This window comes from Nannospalax galili, unplaced genomic scaffold (genome assembly GCF_000622305.1).
Source record: "Nannospalax galili isolate Female #2095 unplaced genomic scaffold, S.galili_v1.0 scaffold286, whole genome shotgun sequence".
Classification (NCBI taxonomy): domain Eukaryota; kingdom Metazoa; phylum Chordata; class Mammalia; order Rodentia; family Spalacidae; genus Nannospalax; species Nannospalax galili.
The window spans coordinates 1,946,236-1,952,347 of record NW_008359442.1 but is presented as its reverse complement, the minus strand read 5'-3'; the positions used below and the strand labels follow the sequence as shown (position 1 = coordinate 1,952,347).

The 6,112-nt window shown below is 41.2% G+C and overlaps 1 non-coding gene across 1 annotated transcript; it reads left to right on the top strand.

Moving 5' to 3' along the window:
- Window positions 1–3,463: 3,463 nt before the first annotated feature.
- On the top strand, window positions 3,464–3,613 carry LOC115068457. Its single transcript, XR_003847801.1, has one exon. It is a non-coding gene; the product is annotated as a small nucleolar RNA SNORA29 (small nucleolar RNA).
- Window positions 3,614–6,112: the final 2,499 nt, after the last annotated feature.

Sequence of the window (6,112 nt, the reverse complement as noted above, 5' to 3'; positions counted from 1 at the left end):
ATTCCAAGGCAATTGACATTGAGATGTTTTCACATGCATTTCTAATCTCTATATGCATGACTATCACTGGTCACAGTTGCCCACCTTCTGAGCTCCTCGGCATCTGAGCATGAATACAAACTCGTCAGATAGACAGCCTTCCTCTCCCACTAGAGGCTCCATACTCTGCCATCCCTGTCACTGTCCACTGTGTTGTCAGCACCCTCATCCATTCCCCCCTGTCTGCCCTTCTGGTAAATCTAGTCAGCCAGAGGTCCTTGTTCCAGGAGGGTCAGCTGTTCCTCATCTATGGCAATCCATTGTCAGTATTCCTTTGGATAGAATTGGGTCTGCTGTTCATTTTTCCTGTAGTATGTTGGGTTACTGTCTGGAAGAGCCTTTATCTATCCTGGCGATACCTTCAGTGTACAGCTTTTTAAGATAGTTTTCAACTTAGCTGTCCTAGCACTGCCCTCTTTTTCATTTAATGGTGAAGATTCCTAACATCTTTCACCTAATGAATACAATGATGCCCTGTGCTCTGGGTGTTAATAAACATCTTACAATTTTTTTTCTTCAACATGTATTTTTATCAAATTTTTGTGTACCTCATACTTCTTAATCATATTTAGACTCTCTCCCCTATCTATACCTCCATTACCCCTTGCCTCCCGCCCAGAATTTCATGCATTCTTTCATATATGTTAAGGCCTATCAAGTTTGTGTCCTCAAATGTCCCTTGGTGTGAGTTTATCCACTGCAGCCTGGCCAGCCTATCTAGGGTCACTCCCTTAAAGAAGACCAACTCTCCTCCACCCAGCAGTGATCAGCTGCCTTGGCTAAGGTTGGGGCCTTCTACCCATTTCCCCAGTTCTATGATGGATTTTTATCTGGTTTGAGTATGCATGGGTCTTGTGCATGCTATCATCATTGTTGTAAGTTCATATGAGCAAGTTCTCAGAAGCCTGGAAAACTCTGTTTCTTTGTGGTAACCCACCACTCCTGGCTCTTACAATCTTTCTAACCCCTCTTCTGCAATGGTCCCTGAGCCCTGGATGGGTGAGGTTTAATACAGGAGTCCTCTACTGCATGAGGAATCTTGCTGGTGAGAGTTGAGAGATGCATTAGTATTCTGTCTACCCTCTTCCACTATGCTCACTGAGCCTTAGGTGTGGGGGATGCATTGTAGATGTGTCACTTAGGGCTGGGCATCTCACAGAAACTTATTCTCTGTTTGACCAGTTGTGGAACTCTGTAGTAGTCTCAATCTACTGCAAAAAAGAAGCTTCTTTGATGAGTGGTGACAAGTATATTTTTCACGGTAGTCTGGAGCTATCAGGCAGGATGATCAGGAGGGGGCCCAGGGCCAAGGCAGGGATGGGGACACATGGGGAGGGCCTAACTAGCTAGGCAGAGTAGGTGTGGACCACATATTACGATTTTTATTTCCTTTCCAAGCAGACTATAGTTGCCGTTTCTTTACTAAAAGCAGACAAGAAGGTCCTTTTTTGCTTGGACCTTGTTCTTTCAGCTTTCCTTTCCACAAATCACCCTTACCTGCCAAGTACCCACACTTAATAACAAGTCTCCCACAGTGTGATCGCGTGGAACTGGCACAAACATTCTTTCCTTTTAAAATGTGTCAGCTTACGCTTTTCAGATGCTATCACTCCTGTGATTGGATAATTGTTGCCTCAAGTTCATGCTAGACACTTTTTTTTTTTTTGGTCTTTTTGAGACAGGGTCTCCCTGTAGCCCCAGCTGTCCTGGAACTCACTATGTAGACCAGGCTGGCCTTGAACTCACAGAGGTCTGCCTGCCTCTGCCTCCCGAGTGCTGGGATAAAAGGCGTATGCCACCACGCCCAGCACTAGATACCTTTAATTGCTTCAAGTTATTATTTTCAATGTAAGGCTCATATTGTATTTGTTGTGGACAAAGGACTATGCCAAAACAGCATTTCTCTCATATTTGGTGCAATGTTTACATAGATGTTTGCAACATTTACTCAATTTCACCATAGACAGATTTAGTTAAGTGGTAAAATTCTTGGTACAGGATACTTGTCATCAATCACAGTAATCCATAGTGTTTGGGTAGAGTGATGTAGATGATGATAGAAGGATTTCAGAAACTAAAGTGTGATGGGTTAGCTATGGTAAGGAAGGGCCTCAGAGCTTACATAGTTCATCCAAAGAGATTTCAAGGTTGGAACACCTTATTAGATAGACCAGTGTTTCCTAAGCATTTACCACTTATGGCCCTCTTTGGCTTAAGAAATATTTACATAACTCTAGGTATATAAAACAGGTATAGAATTCAATATTTCCTGATAAATCATAAATTTACTTTAAAACAATTCATTGGTATATATAACTTTGCCATTTATTAAAGAAAATGCATACAAATAAGATGGACGCACTTGATTTCACATAAAAGTTAAATCTTGACTGAATAATTGATACTTGCAGGATGTGGAGCATCTTCAATGTTTTTCAACATTGATTAATTTTTCTTTTTTTGGTCTTTTTGACAGGATCTCCCTGTAGCCCCAGCTGTCCTGGAACTTGCTATGTAGACCAGGCTGGCCTTGAACTCACAGAGATCCTCCTGCCTCTGCCTCCTGAGTGCTGGGATTAAAGGCGTGTGCCACCACGCCCAGCAATTTTTCTTTTTTATATATATGAGTGTTTTGCCTGCATGTATGTAAGTGCACACATACATGCAATGGCTGTAGAAGCCAGAAGAGGACTTCAAATCTCCTGGAACTGGAGTTATGGATGGTTGTTAGCTACCAAGTAGGTCTTAGGAACTAACCAACATCCTCTGCAAGAGCAGCCAGTGCTCTTAATTGCTGAGTCATCTCTCTGGTATACATATATACATATATATATGTGTATATATATATATGTATAAAGACATGGTTTCCTTATAGCCCCAGCTGGCCCGGAACTTGCTATGTAGACCAGGCTGGTCTCAATCTCACAGAGATCCACCTGTCTCTGCCTCTAGAGTGCTTGGATTGACAACTTAAAACTTTGATTTTCTAACCACCAATACTGAGACTGTCACTTTGCATGAAGTAAATTTAGGTTCATTTAAGAAATTTTTAGATTCTGTCCTAATCCCAAACCAAAATTCATTTAATGCTTTTTAAAAATGAAAGTCAGACCAGCAATGCAAATAGAATGTTCTTGCTTGTTTGTTTGAGACAGGGGCTCACTGTGTAGCCCTGGCTAGCCTGAAACTTGCTATATAAACCACGTTGGCCTTGAACCCACAGAAATCTGCCTGCCTTTGATTCCCAAGTGCTGGGATTAAGGTCTTGCACCACTACCCCTAGCCCAGAATTATTTTTTGAGACAAGGTTTCATGTATCCCAGTCTGGTCTTGAAATCATTATGTAGCCGGGGCTGACTTTTAATTCCTGATCCTCCTGCCCTTACCTCTCAAATGAGTGTTAGGATTACAGGTATGAACCACTGCACCCAGCTTTCAAACTGCAATTTAAAAAAATTAAAAATTTTATAGATTAAAGGGGCTGTGCTTGTGGGAAAGATTAAAATAGTCAGGATCTGAAGGGGGAGGGCTTCTCAATGCCTGCCCTCTATATGAACTGGCTGTACAAGAAAAAAATTAAACATTTTAATACAATGCAATCCAAAGATATATTAATTTGGTATTTACATGCCAAGGAATGATGGTAAGAAAATAACAAAAGCCTTTGTTTTCCAAAATTAAACTATTATGTTTCTACAAGAGCAGAATATTTTATGTACAGTAAAAACACTACAATGTATAACATCTAATATCTCAAACCTGAGCCTACATGTCTCATTAGCATTTATTGATGTTACATGTGTGAAGGCAAAACCAGTGCAAAAGGCATATTGTGTATTTATAATGAAGACTTCAAGTGAAGCCACACAATGCAAGGTGGGCTGATGCTGCTGGAAATACCTTGGATTCATTACATTTGAAGTTTTGTTTCTCATGCATCAGAAACTTGTGTTGCCAAATTTTCTCAATCCCCACATTCAGTTACATGAACCCTATATGGGGCTGTCACAAAGTCTGTGACCTAGATAATATGGTAAATACCACTGCCAGTTTTTCGTCTTTGTGCTCCTCTTTTGTAGCTGTTTTAAAGAGCCTGCCCTTAGCTAATGCTTTCCTAGTTTTGAACATAACTTATACTTTGCCAGTTACAATCAGATTCCAGTTCTTCCTTTCCCTCTTTACTCTCAGGTCACCACAACTGGATTTGACTACTGTTGAAAGGCTCCAAACATTTAAGAATTATCAATCGAGATATGCCATGTCTCCCAATGGATTATTTTTCCTGTTCAGATTTTCTTCTTTCTCCTCTCCTTTCATCCATCTTCCTTCCTTCCTCCCTTCCTTCCTTCCTTCCTTCCTTCCTTCCTTCCTTCCTTCCTTCCTTCCTTCCTTCCTTCCTTCTTCCCTTACTTTTTTAAGTTTTTTAAAATTTTATTTTATGAGTATGTTGCCTTGCAACTGTGTAAGTGTACCCGTGTTGCGTAGTGCCCATGGAGGTCAGAAAAAGGCATTGGATGCCCTGGAACTGGAGGGTTTTTTTTTGTTTTTGTTTTTGTTTTTGAGACAGGGTCTCCCAGTAGCCTCAGCTGACCTGGGACTCACTATGTAGACCAGGCTGGCCTTGAACACACAGTGATCTGCCTGTCTCTGCCTCCCGAGTAGAGTTATGGATGGTTGTTAGCTGCTGTGTGTTCTGAGAATAGAATCTGGGTCCTCTGTAAGAGCAGTCAGTGTTATTAACCACTGAGCCATGTCTTTAGCCCCTCTCTCTTTCTTTTGAGACAAGGCCTCACTATATGGACCAGACTGGTCTAGATCTCACAGAGATCCACCTGCCTCCAGGAGTGCTGGGATTAAAGGCATGTGCCACCATACCAGGCTGAATTAAATATTAAAAAAATAATGAACAATGTTTTATTGCTGGACGTAAACTTTCTAAACTTAGAGCAGAAAAACAAAACGTAAAGGAATAATGACATTTGCCTACACTGAGTAACTTCTGTAGATAATATCAATCAAAAATGAAGATAGAAAAAATTAAAAGAAAGAAGGAAGGAAGGAAACAAAGCCAGCCAGTTGTGGTGGCACACACCCTTGGTCCTAAAACTTGAAAGGTGGAGACTGGAGCCTTGGTCAAGGTCATCAGGTACTGAATGAGTTCAAGCTACATAATGAATTGAAAACCATCTGTATTACAGGAAACCACATCTTGAAAAACTAAAACCAAAGCCAGGCATGGTGGCACACCCTTTTAGTCCCAGAACTTGGGAGGCAGAGGCAGGCAGATCTCTGTCAGACAGAGGTCAGCCTGGTCTACATAGCAAGTTCTAGGCCAGGTGGGTCTACAGGGAGACCCTGTCTCAAAAAGACCAAATAAACAAAACAGAAAAAAAACAAAAACAATAGACCTCAAAACCAAATAGAAAGAGGAACCAAGAGGAGATGAGTAGATTAATAAAAGCCATTAATATTCCTTCATTGGATAAATAAACCAAGATATGAACAAAACTAGTTTAGAAGTAGGGAAATAGCCAGGCATGGTGGCACATGCCTTTAGTCCCACTACTCAGGAGGCAGAGGCAGGCAGGTGTCTGTGAGTTTGAGACCAGCCTGGTCTACATAGTGAGTTCCAGGCCAGCTGGGGAGCTACTGGGAGACTCTGTCTAAAAAAAAAAAAGACCAAAAAAGAAAGAAGTAGGGAAGTAAATAATAACCATGGGAAAAAATGTCTAGGTTACTGATGATCAGAAAAATGGATATTAAACATTAAGGTGTCCTTTTTGTGTGTTTAAATCATACATATGTATATTAACTAGAAAATAGGCAGGTGGATCTTTGTGAGTTTGAGGCCAGCCTGGTCTACATAGTGAGTTCCAGGCCAGCTGGGGCTACAGGGAGACCCTGTCTCAAAAATACAAAAAAAAAGGCCTTAATAAGGGAGATATGGATATAAATTGGGTTAGTTTAAGGGAGAGGAGGGAAGGGTATACAAGGAACCTAGGGGATAAAGGGAAAGAAGGAGCTCAAGAGAGGTAGGACCATAGGAGAAGAATATTAGTAAGGGAGAAAGGGC